Raw genomic sequence first — 21,182 nt, 5'->3', positions numbered from 1 at the left:
GTGAGGAATATGCAATTAGATAGAAAGACAAAAAGAGTGTTACCCAAGATATATAACTTATTCTTCTGATGGATACTTTTAACTGCAGGTTCCTCACCTTTAGAATACATACCAAGGTAACTGCTCTACTTGTGGTGGGTCTGTGGAATTATTCAGATTTTTAAAAAAGTCCTGCATGACAGAGTAGCAAAAATGCTCTTCCTTGTGCTGAACTATGAAGACCGCAATGCTTTGTGAACATGTGCACTGATGGCAAAGTTGCAGTTTGCAAAAAATACAAAGGACAGGCCCTCATCTAAGTGGTAGCAGGTTTGGTCCCGGAGGAATGGATCCTTAATCCTTTTGGAGACTGCTACTTGGCTACCACATTGTGTATCCTAATGCGGAATGCCATCCACTCGGATAAGGTTCTTTTCTGCACTGCCTTGCTTTTTTTGCCCCAGAGAATCCCACAAAGAGCTAATTGTCGACCCAAAGGTCTTTGGTATGATCTATATAAAAGCTCAGCACCAATCTAGGATCCAAAATATGGAATCTCTTCTACTGTTTTGAGGGGTGAGGCACAGACAGTTTTAAGTGTGATGGACTGGCTGAAATGAAAGAGTCACATCCTTTGATAGAAATGCTGCTCTAGTCCTCAGCACCAGTTTGTTTGGAAACAGGGTAGTGTAGCTTGACAGGACTGTCAGAGGTTGAAGCTCACTCACTGTTATCAGGATTATCAAGTTGAGAAAGACAGCAGCTCAAAGGTGTTCACATAAGAAAATTAAGAACCAAGTTAATCCCACTGAGGTATCACTATAAATTTAGGAGAAAGTATGTGGGTTCAATCTTTATGGAATCACATCACAACAGGTCATTTGAATAAGCACAGCTGGCCCATTAAACACAAACAGGCTGAGTTTTACCCTACCCTATGTAAGTCCTTGATGGGCAAATGGTAACATAAATAATAAGATATACGACTGCTGGTCCTACAACTGGTCCATTTTACAGATGTCACACCAAGCCACAAACTTGTCACAGCATCCAGTGTAAACTGACTTTGTAGGAGGATGCCTGGCCATAAAGAAGATATCTACTACTTCGGTAGCGAGTTTGAATGTATTTAGGTCTGCCACTTAATCTTCATGAATGGAGGTGTAGATTGTGCAGGTGCAAGACCCTGTCCTTCTGCTGCAATAGAAGATCCTCCTGAAGCAGCAGCCTGATTAGAGGACAGATGCTTATGCCCACCCACTAGGATGACTTGGGCCCAGTCATTCCTGATCTTCTGAACTCGGGGATGAGATAGTGGCGAGAAGGCATACAGGAGTCCTGTGCTCCACTCTAAGTAGCATGTGTCACTGAGAGAAAGCGGCTTTAGTAACTCCAGCACACAAAAATGTTGACCTTGCACATTCTCAGCTGTGAAGAAGAGATAAAACCAGGGTTCTCCCCAATGCCCAGAAGATGCCCTGTACCACCTTAAGGCGTAGATGCCATTCACGATCCACTAGGAATCGCTGGATTAGTTTGTCAACCCCAGTGTTTAAAGATCCTGCCAGGTGGTGAACAATCAGGCAAAAAGACTTGACGGTTCAGCTATGTCCAGAGGCGCAGGACCACAACAACAGCCTTCTTGTTGTAATACCACATGACTGTGGTGTTGTCAGTGAGGACCTTAACCAGCCCCCCCCCCCCCCCCCCCATATAGATGGTACAAAAGTTTTGAATGGCAAGTGAATGGCCGACAACTCCAACAGGTTGATGTAGAGATGGGTCTATGATGGAGACAAGAGACCAGCAATCTCCACTTCTCCCAGATGACCTTTCCAACCTAGCAGTAATGTATCTGCCAGAACCATCAGCTCTGGGCGGTGGTGAGAGAAGAGTCTGCTGCTGGTTGAGCAGGCACCAATGCAGATCTTTTGCAATTGCCATCTGAAACCTGGATGGACTCAGACAGGTTCCGTTGGTGATAAACTCACTGAGACTCCAGATCCCACTGCAAAGCCTGAATGTGAAACGTTGTGTGATGGACGAGCAGGATGCAAGAGGCCAATAACTCAGAGCTGCCCTGACAGGACCAAGACTGAGGCTGAAACTTCAGGATCATAGCCCAAATGTCTTGGATGCTCCTTCTCCAAAAGGTCTTGGGTGACTGTTGATTTGGAGTGGTCGCCTTGGCATGCCCTATAAGAGAAGCCCCCAGTGATGCCATGGGGATATTACCTTGTAAGCATAGAGAGAACAAGGGAATGCACTGTGGCTTTGGTTTCTTTAAAGACCTCTAGAGCAGAGTTAGCCTTAAATTCCCTTGATGCGGGGCTCAAATATGGGTGCATCTATTCTCCAATGTTGATAATCCAACGCAAGCTCAGCTGGGGCAGTTCTCCAAGCTATTACAGCCCTGTTGTAAACATCAATAGACCCCCCCAGCATCTGCTGGTTCAACACCCACATTTCTTGGAAGATTCACGTCAATGTCTGGGAGAAAGAGACAGTGAAAAGATTGCATCAATGTGCAAGTAACAGTTAATCTATTTTTTTTTATTACATCAAGAAAAAATACACGAAAAAGGATAGTTTGTACCTTTTTATTCCAATATATAATTTTGTTACGAGCCACAATAATTAGAAAATGAATATAATTGCCTAGTTTCCTTCATTTATCATTATGCATATTGATTCACATTAATCTACAAATATATATTAATCGGGTGCATCTTTCTTGTCATTACGGGGATACTATAATTATTGTCTTTTTTATTCTGGGTATTCTCCTGCTTGATTTCCATATGCCAGTAAATCAAAGAGAATACATGTGATGAATATGATACACATTTAGTTTATATTCTTGTCTTTTGCAATGTCATAATCAAGGTAACATGAGTATTTTTGTGATATTTAATAGTAATACTGACATTTATATTTAACATGTATTTGTTATTCATTTCTAAGAGTTTCTAGAAGGTTGACAACTGCGTGTCAATTATTGTTGCTATTCAGAAGAACAGTCTCACAAAAATGCAAGGCATCAGGCAACTTTCAGTTAACTGTTTATGCTAAGAGTTTTCAACAAAAATGAAAAGGTTATTAAAACTGAGCAGAGAGTGAAGGGTAGAGGAGAATCTTCAGAACATGCAACACCGGGACAGGCAATACAGAATCATATTTAGAGCTCCATTAGAAGGCTACCGGGATGGGTGGCACTTAGAATTTGCTTGCTGACTTATTAGTGCAGATGGCCACATGAGGTAAGAATAGCAGGTCTTGTTCATTCAATGCATAATTGAACATAAGTCTTATTGTTCAAACAGGTTTGTGGATGATTACCATCTTTGAAATTCGAATGAAGTTAAATTTTCAGCTATGCTAGAAGTAGCAGAAGAAGGGTAGTGTGAGGAAATGGGGTTTACTATATGGTGTGGTTGTGTAATGCACTATCAACTCCTTTAGGGTCAGTCAGGTTTCGTTTGTTAAACCTTAACTCAACCATGGTTTAGCTGTGGCTCTGACAAGTCCAGCTTACACAAAGGAACAAGTGTAAAGCTTTTAAACAGCACCAATTAACTGAATATATGAATTAGATACTCAAAAATTCTGACACAAAGTTATAAAAATAAATTACATTTTAATTAATTTTAATACATTTTCAGACAGCAAAACTAAAACTATCCAACAAAGGGTTCAGGAGATACAGATTTGAAAAGGTACAGTTAATTACATCTTTTCACTTAATCACAAAAAAGCATTGGCAAATCCAACAAATTGGCCACTGAGAAACTTTTTCAAGAAAACATTTGTGTACGTATTAATGCGGTTACTTGGAGTTACTCCTGCAGGGAGTTAGGGGGACCAGCAAGGTCCACAGAAACAGTTACCTCTTCGCGCAAAGCAGTCTCCAGTCAAGTTCCAGTGTTAGTGGCCTCGTGCCATTGACTTTCATTGGAGTGTTTCTGATGCAAGGGATACAGGATGCTAAAGATGCTATACGGTTGATGGGGGCCGTCTTGTGGCTACTCCTCGGTCCACAGGCTTGGTGAGGTGATCCTGGCCACAGGGGTTGATGTCCTTTGAAGTGCTCTCAAGCTTGGCTGAACTTCAGGTGCAACTGAGCTAGTAGAGGTTTTCTTATTTTGGTAGCAACTTCCCTTCTTGGTGACCTACCCACACTCCAATGACTCAGCCGGGTCCAGCAGACTCGGTTGCACTTTAGAGGGTCGCATCTTGGTCCTTTAGGCTGCAAGGAGGCAAGAAGCAGCGAACGGGAGACCTTAGCTACCAATTCGCCAGGCAGGCTATCTTAGCGTTTGTGGCCATATTTTACACACAGGAGGTCAGCCAACCGACTTTTGGAGTCTCTTGCTTGTGGCTGGGGTCTGGAGGAGACTTCTCCCCATGCAAGGCACAGTCCTTTCCTTCGCTAGCGTCCAAGGTGTAGTCCAACTTTGGTGCATCTTCTTTTTTCCAGATCCTTGATACCCCACTTGTTCAATGCTCTTCTCTAGCCAAATGAGATCTGAGTTCTGAGTGCCCTTTTTAAGCTTAGAAAGGGCCCTTAGGGGAGGGTCATGGGCACTAACCAATGGACTACTAGGGTCCCTCCGCCTGATGACAACTTCCTGTAAAGTATGGATTCTGGTTGGTACAAAAGTCCTCTACATGGTAAGAGCTGTGTACCTCTGCACTGAGTGCCCAACTGTACTGTTGTCTGGATCCCCAAACAAGGATTATGTATGTGCGCCATAACATGGGCCTGCCTCATGGATTGCGGTCTTGTTCACTAGGAGGGGCGCCCAAAGCACTACCCTCATAGGGGTGGAATGTTACCCCCTTCATCAGGAGTTAAGCAGCACAAGCGTGGTTTTGGCAGCAGAGGTGGCAGCATAATGTGTAGTGATCAAATGATGTGAACACAACATTTTTTACCCGGTGTCACTGGAGTGTGGCCTAAAGACTCACTCGCCTATTTAAAAGTTCTGCTGCTGTGTGCTTAACTCACCCTTTGGCTTGCAAAAAAGGGGGGTTCACCCAATAAAGTCACTGGGACCTGGGTACGTATATTGCTGAGAGAGAGGGGTCCCAGTAAACACACAGAAAAATATTCACAAACCTTCAAGAAAAATCAATTATAACGACAGTCTGCTAACATTGTTTTTATTTGCAATGTAGCTGAGCCACTTATTCAGGCAAAAATAATTGATGTAACATTTGTAACTTTTGTAAAGTGCCCTGGAAAGGGGGAGGGGGGAATAGTGCATTGAGTGTAGGAAGGGTAAGTGACATAAAAACAGAGCCAAAGGCTACAATCAATCGAAAACTCTTAAGCTAATTCAGATTGTCAGTGACCATAAGTTCAAAAATATTATTACAACATAACATGCTTCATATATGTGCTGAATAGCGTTACTCATGGAATGAAGCTGAAAAGCATAGAAGACAGTCGATGTTTCGACCCCTATTGTAAAGGCAGGCTGAAATTGATCCCTTGCATTGGGGTCTTCATCAGAAACGGGAAAAAGGGGGGTACAACCTATTAAGTACAAAAAAGGATTTTGTCATTTGGAACAAATCCACAATTTCAAAATTAAAAGAATAAGCACATCAAAGATAAAGACAACAAGACATATCAGGGATGCTTGTTGTCGAGGGTGGAGAGGGAATTAGTACTCCCACAAGGCAGGCTACGTGGGCTTGGTAGAGCCCAGGTTGAAAGGCCAAACTCTGGTCTCAGACACCACTGAAGAGTAATGGAAAGAACGTCATTCTGAATGGGGACAAAATAATAGCATAAATAAGGTGGTACCAAGAGGTTTCAAAAATTGACCAATATGGTTCGGTAAGTAAACTTACATTAAGCACCACTATTGGTTCCAAATGGATTGAATCGGTAACATCAAAAACCGTATACTTGGGTAAGGGGCGCAGGATTACATCAATCGATTCTATTTGGAAGGAAGGGACCGGTCATCACTTAATTTGCCCAATATCAGGGAGACTTTTAAAGAGAAATTAAATCAGGCATGACCATGCCGAGTTGTTAAACTTACGTAATACCCTCTCAAAAATCATGCGTACCTGTTTAGACAGACTGGTATCTGATATAAACAAAAAACGATAGTCTCAATAGAGATACTTCGTAGGAGACGGGATCAGCAATTGGAAGTCTCTAGGGAAGAAACACAAGTGTAAACTATCACTACTTGTGCTGTGTACCAAGAGGAAACCTTTAAACAAACGGACAGTTCAATTCGACATACCAGTCACTAGTTGCAAGGCGGAATCACCGAGCTAGATAGGAGCATGGATGTTCCAAAACGGCATCTGTTGTGACAAAAAGCGGAGGTCGCCGTTAGAAATGTACGGAGATATTTCGTCAACAAGCTGGGTCAGAAAAGGTAGAGTGAAGGGGGTACCTGCAGTCAATGGATTGAATCCGGGTATCTACAGCCGTCGCGTAGCGGAGTTCGCGTAGTGGAATCCGCTCAGGGAAGGCAAACTATAGCTGCGATCACGTGATGTGATCGTCTCCAAAATAGAAGAGGGCCGAGTGTGAAAGGGGTAGAGACGCTACATCTCGCGGCCATATTGGAGTGGCTGATTAGTGTGTGATATTGAGCTGAATTAAGATAAGACATCACGATAATGTGGACAAAGGAACATGTAAGAATCAGTGTTCTGCCGGATGTTTAACATTAATACAGGATCAAAATTAGACAATAAACCTAGCAAGTCAGTAAAGATAATTGCACATGGACATCCATAATTCTCACAATTATATCTCTGGATTATCGGGAATTACTCCGAAACCAATCCCGAGGTATGGCGTACCTGTCACATGACGGTAAAGGCCAACTCGGTGTGGTACAGGAATCTTGAATTAAAGATAAGCCATCATTGGACATAGAGTGATCTCATATAATCAATATAGGCGTACCTGTCACAAGACGGTCAAGGCCCATACAACAAGGACACTTATTGCCTAATACTATAAATATCCCTGTAACTACATGAATCAACTTTGGCTTCAATTTTGGGGGGATCCCATGATAAAATATATTGCAGAAGGGGAGACACGCCTCATTAGCGAAGCAGCGCTAGCTAAGAAAAAGAACTATCATATTCATTGAGGCCATTGCTGATCGAATTGAAACGGAACATCCATTTAAGCTCCCTTACATTTAAGATCTCCGCAATGTTGCCACCTCTAGGGCCAAGTGTCACCTGTTCTAGGATGAGCCACATGAGACTCTGTGGGGAGTGAGCTGCAGACTTGAAATGTTGCACAAGAGGTGCACCCTGAACTTCACAGCGAATCCTACTCATATGTTGGAGAACACGGACTTTAGCTTTTTGTTGAGTCTGTCCGATATATATCAGGTCACATGGACATAGAATGGCATATATAATGTTAGAAGAATTACAATTGGTGTGGGATGTCATAGATGTTTTGATGTGTCAATACTCAAATTCTTTAGTCTGTATGGTGCTATCACAGGCCTTACAGTGCCCACAACGGTAGTGACCCACAATTGGTGGTAGGTTCCACATGGAAGACAGAGTAGGGTCTTGGGAACTTTGTTGGAAGGAGCGAACCACGGAATCACGTACACTCTTACCCTTTTTGAATGCATGAAGGGGGGGTTCTGTCTGATGTATGTCAGCGGCCACCAGTGCCCAATGATGGTTAATGGTTCGTTTGATTTCATTACTCTTTGTGGAAAAGGTGGTCACGCATACAATGCGATCATTCAGAATGTCTGGTTTGGTCCTGGGGACAAGTAAATCCTCCCTAGGATTAAACCACGCGAGTTTCCTTGCCTGGCGGACCAGTCGTTTAGGATAACCCTGTTCCAAAAGACGAGTAGATAAGTCTTCCGATTGAGCCATGTAATGATCTTTGAGAGAGCAATTTCTTCGAATTCGAAGAAACTGCCCGAAGGGTAGGTTATCCCGGAGAGCCCGGGGATGATGGCTGGTATACTGTAACAATGAGTTACGTTCGGTGGATTTACGATATAGAGTTGTTTTCTTTGAACCACCGTCATTGAAGATGGTGATATCCAAAAACTCTATTTTATGTTGGTCTGAATGTATGGTGAATTGAAGATGAGGAGACTGTTCATTCAACCAGGTGTGAAAGGATGTTAGTAGGTCAGAAGGGCCATTCAATACACATAGAATATCGTCGATATATCTCATCCAGAGACCCAGGTGGTCTCTGAATGGATTGAGATGGTTTAAGACAACATTTTCTTCGAAAGTCGCCATATAGATAATGGCCACATCGGGGGCAAATGGAGCCCCCATTGCGACCCCCTTAGTCTGGAGAAAGAATTGATCCTTAAAGACAAAGACATTTTTGGTCATGGCAATTCTCAATAGCGCTATAATGAACTCTGTGGGAACTGCCATAGGGGCAGGACGCTGATTCAAAGATCGGGTCATTACAGCCAATGCTTCTAGCTGTGGGATGCATGTATACAGTGAAACCACATCACATGTTACCAATATCTGTTTGTCAGCATCAAAGGGAAGGTTCTCTACAATGCCAATGGTGTGCATGGTATCCCTTAGATAAGTATTGGTGGTTTCGGCAATTGGTTTAAGAAAATGATCAACATATCTACCCACTGGCTCAAGCATGTACCCACACCCCGAGACGATGGGTCTACCAGGGGGGGGGGGGGGGGGGGGGGGGTCTGACATGCTTTTATGAATTTTGGGTAACGTTTATATAGTGGGAAGTCTGGGGTTCTTTTGGTTAAGATAATGAAATTCATGTTCGGATAGAAAACCCAGTTCAAACCCTTCTTTGGTGATCTCCATTATTTCAAGTGCCAAGGATGCAGATGGATCTGAACGAAGTCGCTGGTAACTGACTCCATCGTTCAGTTGGCGGAGAATTTCATTTTCATACTTCACCACATCTTGGATGACAATGGCCCCGCCTTTGTCAGCGGGCTTGATGACCACTCTTTTTGGTTGGACCAAGGGATTGTAAAGCCAATTTTTCAGACTTACTGGTGTTAAATTTGACATATGTCCTTTTGTCTAGTGTCTGGCAGACATCCCTCCCTACTACTTCCTCATATGCCAAAATTTTATGAGACATAGCATATGCCGGTGGAACAAAAGAAGATGGTAACCTAAGTCCGGTATGGGAATGTTGATGAGATGGAATTGTGTTCCTAAAGAAATATTTAAGTCGGATCTTCCGGAAAAATGTACACCGTTCAGTTTTGACAGAAAAATTATCCGGTATGTTCGTAGGAACATAAGATAATCCCTTATCAAGTACTTTCTGCTCGCCATCAGTCAAAATGTAGCTAGATATATTGACCACTGGATTAGTTGAAGGGGTTGATTCTACCACCGGTAAGCCTTGCGACGTGTTGTACGTTCCCCATGTTGTTCGGGTTGGAATTGTACCGGTTTTGGGGGTTGACCCTGACCCGCACCCCGTGTTTGTGCGTTCTGGGTTTGACCACGTGTTTGGCCTCTGGGCCAGTTGTTGCCCCTCCCCCGAGGTGGTCACCATGGACCAGGGCCTTGAGCCAAAAAAGGACTGAATTGTTGAGGTTAATAACCAAAGTCCTGGAATGAATATGTGTTGTTTGGCTACATCATATAGATGTGATGTGCTGCGTAGCGCAGGAGTAGTGACTCTGCATTGGTTGTGTGTGTGCTTGGGAAGGGTAAAGTACAGAGATAGAGCAGTACTGTGTAGTACATGTGAGTTAGTGCTGAGAGTATGTATGCCTGTGAGGAATACAACATGAAAGATATAGTGCTGTGCAGTGCAGGCATAATGAAAGCATGTGCTAGGAGTATGCATGAAGTACATATGAGGGAGAAACGAGTCCCCCAGACAGATTTGTGCATTGCTGCATTCCTATGAGCTGGTTGGGACACACACTGGAGGGAAAAGACTCCCTTTACAACTGAAAAGGATGCTCTTTGATTTAGTGATAAATCACAAGGAAGGGGCCGGATACATCTCAGGAAGAGAGATGGGGCAGACAACAGAATTAGAAGAGTAGGACTTGCATCTCGGATTAAACTTTCGATGCACACATTACTGTAGCGGACATTCAGGAGTGAACTCTGGTCACTCCCATGAGTATTGTTGTGGGGCGATCAGCTTGGGAGTTTTGTCTCCTGTGACAGACGTCTTTCATGAGGAAAGAAGACAAAAGTGTCCATGTCAAATGGAGCTGAACCACAACATAAAACTTCAACGGCTCATACCCTAAAACACATTTGGTGTCAGGAAAAGTAATAGGGAAAGTAGAGTTCCCAAAATTTTGTCACGTGCCAAGCAGCCAGATGGTCTGTGTAGGAAAGGGAAGACTTCTGCCTGTGACCCGAACTGGGGTCCAATGACTGCTACTTTCCCGACTGGGTGAGGGGACATCACCCAGGACACCAAGATTACCTGCCAGGGGGCTGGAGCACTATCGCCTGCCTGCTTACCAAGAACGGTGTGCCATGCGAGGGTGGGGAGAGTGTCGGACAGTGAGAGGAGGGAGCCTTGCTGAGGGCACTCTGCGTGAGGTGTGAGGCTGTGCACAGATAGGGACAATACCCGTGTGCACTAATGGCTCTGCGACCATAGTAAGCCAGGAAGCACTGAGTGGGAAGCACTGTGTGACCCTATATGCCAGAGAGTGTCACCGGTGAACTGATTTTAAGCCAGAAGAACAAGTTGCTTACCTTCGGTAACGCTCTTTCTGGTAGCTACAATATCTGCCTGTGGATTCCTCACCTTGTGAATATCCCCCTGCGTCAGCAACATTCAGAAAATCTTTTCGTAGCCTCGCGCCCGACGTGGACTTGGACGTCATAGAGACACGGCCTCGCACGTGACTCCGCTGACGTCACCGACGCCTATAATAAGCCCACGCCGGCGTGATGACATCAGTTCCGCCCTTTTTTCCGTGCCTTCAAGGCACACGGACGGACCAATGACAGTAGATATATACACAGTATACACAGTACAAAAAGTCAAAATAACACAGTGTGAAGCAAATGCAGGAAAGCAATTGAAACATCTCCTTGCCAACAAAATTTATATACATTACATTACAGAAACTCCGGTAAAGAAGAGTGGACAACGGGGAGGCGGGTGGGTCAGTGAGGAATCCACAGGCAGATATTGTATCTACCAGAAAAAGTGTTACCGAAGGTAAGTAACTTGTTCTTCTGATAGATACATCTGCTGTGTGGATTCCTCACCTTGGGAATAGAGTCCCACAGCAGTCCCCACTCCCGGAGGAGGGTGTCCACTCTTCTATACCAGGAAATCATGGAGGACAGAGCATGCAAAGTGCCCGTCCCTCCTCACTTCGGAATCCAAGCAGTAATGCTTCGCGAAAGTGTGGAGGGAAGACCAAGTTGCCGCCCTACAAATATCCTCCACAGGAACACCTCTAGCTAAAGCCGAGGTAGAAGATTTAGCTCTAGTAGAATGAGCCTTTATATCCTCTGGAGGCTCCTTACCGGCCAAAGAGTAGCAGATCTTAATACAGAGGACGATCCATCTTGACAAAGTTCTCTTATGGACCGCTCTTCCTTTCTTGCAGCCAGCAAACCCAATGAAGAGCTGGTCATCAAAACGACAGTCTTTAGATATGTCCAGGTAAAAGGACACCGCCCTCTAAGGGTCCAGACGGTGTAATCTCTCCTCCTCCTTGGAAGGGTGTGGGGGAGAATAAAAGGTAGGGAGGGTAATGGATTGACCAAGGTGGAAAGGAGTCACCACCTTAGGGAGAAAAGCAACTATGGTCCTAAGAACCAAACGATCAGCATGAATGGACAGGATTGGGGGCTTGGAACTAAGAGCTTGAAGCTCACTTACCCTCCTTGCTGAGGTTATTGCAACGAGGAAGACTGTCTTAAGAGTCAAAAGCCTCATAGGACATTTATGAAGAGGCTCAAAGGGAGCACCCATCAAAAAGGTCAAAACAAGATTAAAGTCCCACTGAGGCACAATGAAAGGAGTAGGAGGGAACTTATTTGTGAGACCCTTCAAAAACCTTAGAACAACAGGAGACTTAAAAAGTGACGGCTGGTCAGGCAAGCAGAGAAATGCCGACAGCGCAGAAAGATAGCCCTCAAGTGTGGCAACAGCAAGCCCTTGCCGCGCCAGAGAAAGAGCGAACTGGAGAACATCAGACAAATGAGCTCTCAAAGGGTCAATAGATTTCACCCCACACCAAGAGACAAATTTTGACCATCTGTATGAATAAATAGTCTTAGTGGAGACACGCCTGGCTGACAAGATGACATCAACTACGTCAGGTGGAAGTGAAAAGGAATTCAGGTTGTTCCGTTCAATCTCTAGGCATGAAGGTGTAATGTCTGGAGGTGGGGGTGTAGAACCTGCCCCTCCATCTGAGAGAGGAGGTCTGCCCTGAGAGGGAGACGGAGCGGCGGGTGAAAGAAGAGGTGGAGAAGATCTGTGTACCACACCCTTCTTGGCCAATCCGGGGCGATCAATATAACTTGGGCCCGGTCTTGGCGAATCTTCCTCAGAACCTGAGGAATAAAGGGTATGGGAGGAAACGCGCGAAGGAGCTGTCTTCCCCAACTCAACTGAAACGCGTCCCCCAAGGCTCCCTGCATCGGGTACTGGAGCCTGCAGAAAGACGGGCAGTGAGCATTCTCGTGAGTGGCAAACAGGTCCACCCGAGGAGCTCCCCACATCTGAAAGATGTCGTGAACTACCTCCGGATGGAGCCTCCACTCGTGGTCGGCCGAGAACTGCCGACAGAGTGTCCGCACGAACGTTCAGATCTCCGGCCAGATGATTTGCCATCAGACAAATCTGATGGTCCTGAACCCAGGACCAGAGACGTAGAGCCTCTCTGCAGAGACACTGCGACCCCACCCCTCCCTGCTTGTTGATGTACCACATCGCGGTCGTGTTATCCGTCAGGACCTCTATCGAACGACCGCGAAGGGAAGGGAGGAAGGCCTTGAGCGCCAAACGTATCGCCCGCAATTTTAGAAGGTTGATATGAAGCAACCTTTCCTCTGGAGACCAAAGACCCTTGACCTCCAGATGAGCACCCCACCCAAGAGTGGATGCAGCCGTAATCACCGTGGCCACCGGAGGAGGCAGATGAAAATGCTTCCCCTGTGACAGGTTGCCTTCCACTTCCCACCAGGACAGATCCGCCGCAGCTTCTCTGGAGATCCTCACTGACTCCCTGAGATCTCCGTTGTGCTGATACCACTGCCTGCGGAGGCACCACTGGAGCGCCCTCATGTGCCAGCGTGCATGGTTGACCAACAGAATGCAGGATGCCATCAGACCTAGCAGACGAAGGACCTCAGGACTGGAACGACCGCTCCATTGAAAAACAAAAGGCATCATATCCTGTATGTCGCGAATCCTTTGAGGAGGAGGGAATGCGCAACATACAGTTGTGTCCAGTTCAGCACCTATGAACAGGTTGCGCTGGGAGGGCACCAGGTGAGACTTGGGTACATTTATCGAAAAACCCAACCTGTACAACAACTGGGTTGTCTCCTGCAGATGATGGAGCACTCTCCCAGACGACTCCGCTTTGATCAGCCAGTCGTTCAACCGGAATCCCCGACCTTATGAGATGCGCCGCCACCACCGCCATCACCTTGGTGAAGACTCGAGGCGCAGTAGTAAGTCCAAAAGGAAGGACCGCAAACTGATAGTGTTGCGATTCCACCGTAAAACGGAGATACTTCCTGTGCGACTTCAGGATTGGGATATGGAAGTATGCATCCTGCAAGTCGAGCGACACATCCAGTCTTCTTCTAACAGCGCTTGAAGAACCTGAGCAAGGGTGAGCATCTTGAATTTCTCCTGTTTCAGATAGAGATTCAAGACCCCGAGATCCAGAATCGGACGAAGTCTGCCTGCCTTCTTGGGAATCAGGAAATACCGGGAGTAGCATCCCTGACCCCTTTCCTGCTCTGGGACCACCTCTATCGCACCCTTTCTTAACAGAGTCAGCACTTCCTCCTGCAGAAGCAATAGATGTTCCTCCGTTTAATAACCTTGGCAAGGAGGATAATTGGGAGGAATTCCCGAAAGGGAAGAGCATACCCATTTACTACAAGATTGAGAACCCAAAGATCTGATGTAACCGATTCCCAATCCTGTAGAAAATGGGTAAGCGGACCCCCCACCGGACCCACATGATCCTGAATGGCGGATCTAGGGCTGCTGGAGGGTTGGAGGAAGCGGAGGAGGTAGAGAATTGACGCCCACGAGGACGTGCCCTTTGCTTTCCTCTGTACGACCTGTACATGGAATTTTGCTGCTGCTGCTGATGCTGCTGCTGCTGGCCTTGTCGGTAATTCCGAAAGGAGCGACCAAAACCCCTGAATCTCCTGTTGGACGAAGAGCCTCTGACCTGGAGACCTAAAGATTTAGCAGTCGCCCTACTGTCTTTAAATCTCTCCAGGGCTGTATCAGCTTTCTTCCCAAAGAGACCAGATCCATCAAACGGAAGATCCAGCAAAGTCGCTTGAACATCGACTGAAAAGTCTGAGGATTTCAGCCAAGCTGACCTTCTAGTAGCGACAGCAGTGCCCATGATACGCGCCACAGAGTCCGCAGTGTCCAGGCCACTCTGTATCACTTGGCGAGCCGCCGCCTGTGCATCCGAAATCACCTCTTCAAAATCCTTCCTGTTGGCATCAGGAACCTTAGGAGTCAGAATACGCAAAGAATCCATAAGGGCATGCACATATCTCCCCATTAGACAAGCGGCATTAGTAGACTTCAACGCCATACTTGCAGAGGAGAAGGTCTTTTTAGCAATCTGATCCTGCTTCTTTGCCTCCTTTTCACATGGAACCTGGGGAAAGGCACTTACATTCTTTTTAGAACAGGCTGCTTGAATGACTAGACTCTCTGGAGAAGGATGAGAAGTCAAAAAAACAGGGTCCTCAGGTGCAACCCTGTACCTTCTCGCCACACTCTTAGAAACCGCAGGAGCTGACAGCGGTTTCTTCCACACCTCCAAAATGGGCTCTGTCAAGGCATCATTGAATGGTAGCAATGGCTCTACCACAGAACTTGGTGAATTGAAAACCTCAGTGAGAATATTGGATTTAAACTCCACCGTAGGCAAAGTTAACTGAAGAAGTTCAGCAGCCTTCCTCATAACCATATGGTAAGGTTGGACATCCTTAGAAGGTGTATCAGAGCCTGAGAGCAACTCCCACTGCGGGGAGAAATCCAGGCTACCTGTGTCAGCCAGTTCCTCAAAACAGTCCTCCTCCAATTCACCTTCCTCCATATCAGGATGTGAATCCAAATACCTTCGCTCTTCCAAAAGGCGTTGAGCCTCCCTTTTGGACCTCTCCTTCACACGCCTCGCAGCCGGATCCACCAACGGGTCCGACGGATCCGGGATCGACGTCGGTAACGAATCCGAAGGCTCAATCGGATGCTCTCGAGGCCGATCTGGAGCAGGCGACGCCGGAACCGGCGTCGGAGCCGACATATAAGGCATGAACGGAGCAGGAGGATAGGAGTGAGGAACTCCTAAATTGAAAGCCAGAGGACCCATGGGACCCGAAGGTGCACCAGAGGGGTACCACGCCCTTGAGAAGATGCCATACATAGCGTTAAGAAACGCCGATGGGTCCTGGCCTGGGGTTGGAAAGGGCGGCTGGAAACCCTCAGGCTGGTCTCGAGGAGGGTTCGGCTTCGACTCTTCTGCAGGCACGGAATCCACAACCTTTTTTTTTTTGAAAAGGTATATACCCAGGCAGACTTTAGCTACAAGGAACTGGCTAAATCGCAACACATCTTAATAACAACATATGATAAACACAAAAAATGATAAAAACCAGAAAAATCAACAGACTGTTATGATATCAAAAATACATTTTAATTTCGATTTGTTTTTTAAAAAAAATTAATCTAATAAGAGGTTTAGTAAATATCACTGTGTATACATGATGTGTATAGTCAAAAAATTGATACATTGATTAGGAATGACATTTCTAATACATTGTTAAAAACCAAAATACAAAAGAAAACAAATAAAAGATTAGTTTTAAAATTGTTTCTTCAAATTTTTGTTAGACTTGGGCTGTGTCACAGCCCAAGTCTAACAAAAATCACATCACGCGACTCCGCCCTGACGTTGCCTGCGTACATGACGTCAGCGAGGTCACATAAGTCCCAACCCGGCGCGCCCACGTCAGTTTTCTTGGGAGAACTTTTACGCGCCACAACACAGAGCCATCAGACAAAATTGTGACAGTATGGGAACAGTATCAGGACAGTGTGCGAAAGAGTAGAAACATAGAAAAGGAATGGTGAGGAACAACACCATAAGGGGCAGTGCCAGACACTGCAGCACCTACGGGCAGGGAAAAGAATAAAGAACAGAACACCGCCCTGATCAGCAACCCTGCCAGTATGGAAATAGCCCCCCCCTAGAGACAAATAACAAATGAAAAAATTTCATGAGAACATGTAGGAGGACTGCAACCGCAATCAATAACAACGAAGGGGAATAGTACGGGACAAACAAGGAACCCCAGAACAGTCCCAGCACAGAATGTGACATCCCCCATAAGGAACAAGGGCAGAGGTCCGCCAAAAAGACCCCAACCCAGAGGGCAGCAGGGAAGAATAGGGGCCAGAACCCCTAGCACTGAAAGGGGGCATAGGGAAAGAGGAGGGGGGGTTTGAAGGTAGCCCCAAACCGGAGCAACCAGAGCTTAAAGGCACAGAAGCACCTATAAACCGATCCTCCAATGACTAAAAGGGAGGAATCGGAACAAATAACAGGACAACATTCTGCCAAAAAAGAGCAAAAGAAGGCACTCACAGAAGACATCGCCACCCACAGGGAGGCGAGTGCAGAAGACCAAGCTAAAGGTCCTTGCAGAACGGGGAGGAAGGGCGGGTCATGAAGGAATCTGCGGGTAGAACCGTCTCTATCAAATACACCGTTACCGAAGGTACGTAACTTGTACATCTGATAGAGACTACTAGCCGCAGCTTCCTTAACGTAGAATAGATACCCTAGCCATACCCAAGGGGGAGGAGGGTCTGCGAGAGGACCCCACCAGCCTGGACATAATAGAGAGTCCCACAGGGGACGAGGCCAACGGACAGGGAAAAGAACCCTGTCCCCCCAGGCAAGGGGAACCCGTGCATCCAGGAGACCCCCAACCCAGAGGGGATGCGGGAAGACAAGAAGAGAGGCAGCCCGCCGTCAAGCAGCAAGAGAAACGAGGGCAAGGCTGAAGGAGGCCAGAGCTTCCCACACCCATTCAAGTTATCAAGAATCTTCAACAGGAGCCTCAAGGCCCAAGATATGAAGAGGTGCACCTAGGAAGAAGAGCAACCTAGAGACTCCAAGGAGAAGAGGTAGTTTGAAGGCAAGCCCCCCCATGCCCACACTGGGAACACCCAGTGAAGAGGGCAGCCAAGCCTATCACAACCGGAAGGCAATGGAAAAGATCGAACTGCGCCTTCGGCAATAAGGCAGGTGGAGCACACAAGTAGCCCGAGGTCGCTCAGGGGAAACCGCCCAACACACCCCGCAGGGACACACAGCGCCCAAGGAGGCACAAGAAACTCAACATACTCCAGAACCACAGCTACCCCAGGGAGGAGAAGGAGAACTAAATACAGGGCCCACTGGAAGAGGGTCTAACACACCCCAGCCCCAAGCAGCGGACCAGGCAAGGACGACTGTCCCGCTAAAGTGCCAGAAGGTGCAGTGATACAAAAGAACAGCAGGTCAGCACCACAGGCACAGCCCTCTGCAGATAGCAGCACGGAACGATGCACCCAGGACAAGCCAGAAGCCAGCCGAAGATAAAGGCCAAGAAGGCCCCAAACACACCACAAGGGAGAAGTCCGCACAGACGGCCCAAACAACAAAAGAAGCGGAACCAGGCAGAGCTATGACGCAAGGACAGCAGACAGAAGACCAGAACCGGCTAGCAACGCAGCAACCCCGGAGAAGGACAGCCCGGGGCGCAGCACATTTAGCCATTCCAAAACCATCAGCAAGAGGAACGCACCTGCGACATACTGTGACCCCACGAAGAGCAGAGGCCCTAAGGCGACCACACCTCCCCAGCACATGACAGAGCTACATAATATCTACCAGAACCCCATAATGGCATGTTACGTCCCAAGACATGGGAACCCTCTTAGGAAAAACTTTACGTAGCAGAGGAAAAACAGAAAAGACCTGCAGAGAACCCGCAGACAGCCAATATGAACATCAGAAGGCCAACACGGCTCAGCTAAAGCCAAAAATCACAATCCAAAAAGGGGGGCCGGACCAGCAGCCAACAGCACCACAGTCCTAACCAAAGGACTTGAATGCACAGTAATCACACAGAACACACACAGGGGTGGCCCGTCGCAACAGAAGAACACCTCCCAAAATCCAGATCAAGTCACAGGTCACTGAGGAGGAGGAGGAGGAGGAGGAGGAGGAGGAGGAGGAGGAGGAGGCAGCCGAAGCCCCTCCAAGAACCTCTGAAAGGCCGAGTCTGTAGGGGCGTGGAACAAAAGAGCGCCATCGAAAGGAAGGTCCACCAGCCGTTCTCGCACGTTCTCTGGGAACACTGTCCCGAAGCCAGGCATGTCGACGAAGTGCGACCGAAGAAGCCAGGACACGACCAAGCGCCTCCATGATGTCCAGAGCGGTGCGAAGAATAAATGCCGCCAGCTCCCGGCCATCCATCACATGGTGCCCCAGATCAACACAGGCACCCTCCTGAGAAGCGGGAGACATAAGGGACTCCGCCGAGTCCCACAAGAAAGGAGTGGCCCTAGCCAAAACACACAGTGTTAAGAGCCCTCAGAGCAGCACTGGTGGAGGCGAACATATTGCTCCCCGAGGAGTCAAGCCACCAGGCCTCCCGCGATGGGGGAGACAACAGCGGTGGCAGAGAGGGGAAGGCATTCTGCAAAAGAGGGCCCCTGGTAGAAGGGTGGAGGGAAAGACACACAGGATCACGTGGAGCCCGATGTTGGCCGTGCAGAAGGTGTTGGGGCACCGGGTCACCCGTGGCGGGGCGGCCTCAAGCCCGCAGAAGAGAAGAATGGCGCAAACCCTCGAGGGGAAGCAGCAGCTCCCCACCACCAGAACCCTGATGGAGGACCTCCAGAAGATGATCAGCGGGGAAATGGGCAGCTGGGTCACCCATGCGCAAGTTTCCCACAGCCATGGAAACAGTGCGAGCAAAGGCAGCACCCGCCTCCGTAGGGCCCCGCGGTAGAGAAAGCAGCTCCTCAGTAGGCGACGGCTGCAAGCTAATGCAGCCGTCCCCCAAGCCAACCGGAGGAAGGAAGGGCCAGGTCCGGAAAGGAGGAAGAGGGACCGATGAGTGGGGGACCAGTGGCGCCTCCAGTGAAGACCGCGGCCGTGGTAACGGCGAAGAGCCGTCCGTAGACTACGTTGGGGAAAAAGCCAGCAAGCGCCGAACTTCTGGAGAAGAGGAGGCATCCGAAGACGAGTCAACAACCCAACGTCGGCCTGGCATCATAGAGTCTGCAATCTGAGGCAGGACATAGTCGTCCGGTGCCAGGGGAGATGCCGGAACGACCTCCGCAAAAAAGATTAAATCGGCTCGCCCCCATCACGCTCACAAGTGGTTTTCTAGTGACCTTAAATCCCTGAAATTAGAGCTCAGGCGCTCGGAGCGTCATTGGCGTCGCAATTACTGCCCTACCCTCCGTCTCAAATACAAAGCCCTTCTTAACAACTATAAAAAAGCCATTCTAGCGGCCAAATCTAAATATTTTACTGAGCGAGTGGCCCTATCGGCCAACAAGTCCCGTGAGATCTTCTCACTAGTTCACAGTCTTGCTACCTCCCATCGTGCCTGTCTTTCCCCTGCTCCTTCTCAATCCCTCTGTCACTCTTTGAACGATTATTTCATCAATAAAATTATCACCATTAAGGCCAATATTCCCACTGTGTCCCAACCTGCTCTGTCTGACCATTCTTATCTATCTTCCTCTGTTCTCGATCATTTTGAACCTATTTCTTCTGAGCTCTTCCTTGACCTGCTCGTTAAGGTCAAGTCCGGTTCTCCTGCAGACTGTGCCCCGGCACGGATCCTTAGAACTCTTTACACTAGTTGCCCGGCCCCCCCCCCTCACTTTTCTTAACACTTCTTTGGTCTCGGGCTGTGTTCCCCCCTCCTTTAAATCTGCTATTGTTTTTCCTATTTTGAAAAAGGCTGGCCTTGATCCCTCCCTTCCATCTAACTTCAGGCCGATTTCCCTTCTCCCCTACCTAGGGAAGATTCTTGAAAGCTACGTGACATCCTGCCTTTCCGCCTACATTGAGGAGAATCATCTTTTGGCCTCCCACCAGGCGGGTTTTCGTCCTGGCCACTCCACTGAGGGAGTGGTCCTCGCGGTCCTGGATGAACTTAAGGGCAAGGCCGATAGCAACCTCCCCCAGGCCTTGGTCCTTTTGGACTTGTCCGCTGCGTTTGACACGGTCGATCATGCCATCCTTCTCGACCGTGTCAGCGCAGCGGGCATCCAAGGCACTGCCTTCTCGTGGATCGCGTCCTTCCTCCAAGGCAGATCACAGGCAGTTCACCTTTCTGATTTTTTTGCTCCCCCCCTCCCGGTCACCTGTGGGGTCCCTCTAAGTTCTTCCCTTTCCCCTCTTCTCTTCAATCTTTACATCCGCCCCCTCATCTCCTCTCTTCTCGAGCTGGGGGTCTCTGTGTATAATTACGCAGACGACCTCCAGCTCGTCTTCGATCTCTCTTCCCCAGCTGACTCTCTCCCTAAGTTCTGTTCTACCCTTGTTTTCATCTCTCAGTGGATGAGCTTCAACCATTTGAAGCTCAATCCCGATAAAACGGAGCTCGTCCTTACTGGCGGCTCGTCTAATCCCTGGTCCTCTGCTCACTGGCCCCTTTCTTTTGGTCCTCCCCCCTCTCCTGTCTCCTCAGTCCGGACTTTGGGCATCAAGATCAGCAATGATCTTTCCATCCACGCCCAAATCAGTTCCGTTGTGTCTTCTTGTTTTTCCTCCCTCCGCCTTATTCGCAAGATCTCCCGGTTCTTTTCTGTTGATGCCCTTAAAACCATTATCACGGCCCTCATTACATCCCGCCTGGATTATGGCAACGGCCTGTACGTAGGCATCCCTGCCTACGAAACTCGCCGTCTCCAGGCCATCCAAAACCAG

At 47.8% G+C, this 21,182-nt stretch overlaps 1 protein-coding gene across 12 annotated transcripts in view; it reads right to left on the bottom strand.

Annotated features, from left to right (window-relative positions):
• Positions 1-21,182, bottom strand: part of MYCBP2 (MYC binding protein 2) — a 2,065,574-nt gene that overhangs the window by 1,052,624 nt on the left and 991,768 nt on the right. The window lies entirely within an intron of this gene.

This window comes from Lissotriton vulgaris, chromosome 8 (assembly GCF_964263255.1).
Source record: "Lissotriton vulgaris chromosome 8, aLisVul1.2, whole genome shotgun sequence".
NCBI classification, from domain to species: Eukaryota; Metazoa; Chordata; class Amphibia; order Caudata; family Salamandridae; genus Lissotriton; species Lissotriton vulgaris.
This window is presented reverse-complemented; position numbering and strand designations above follow the sequence as displayed.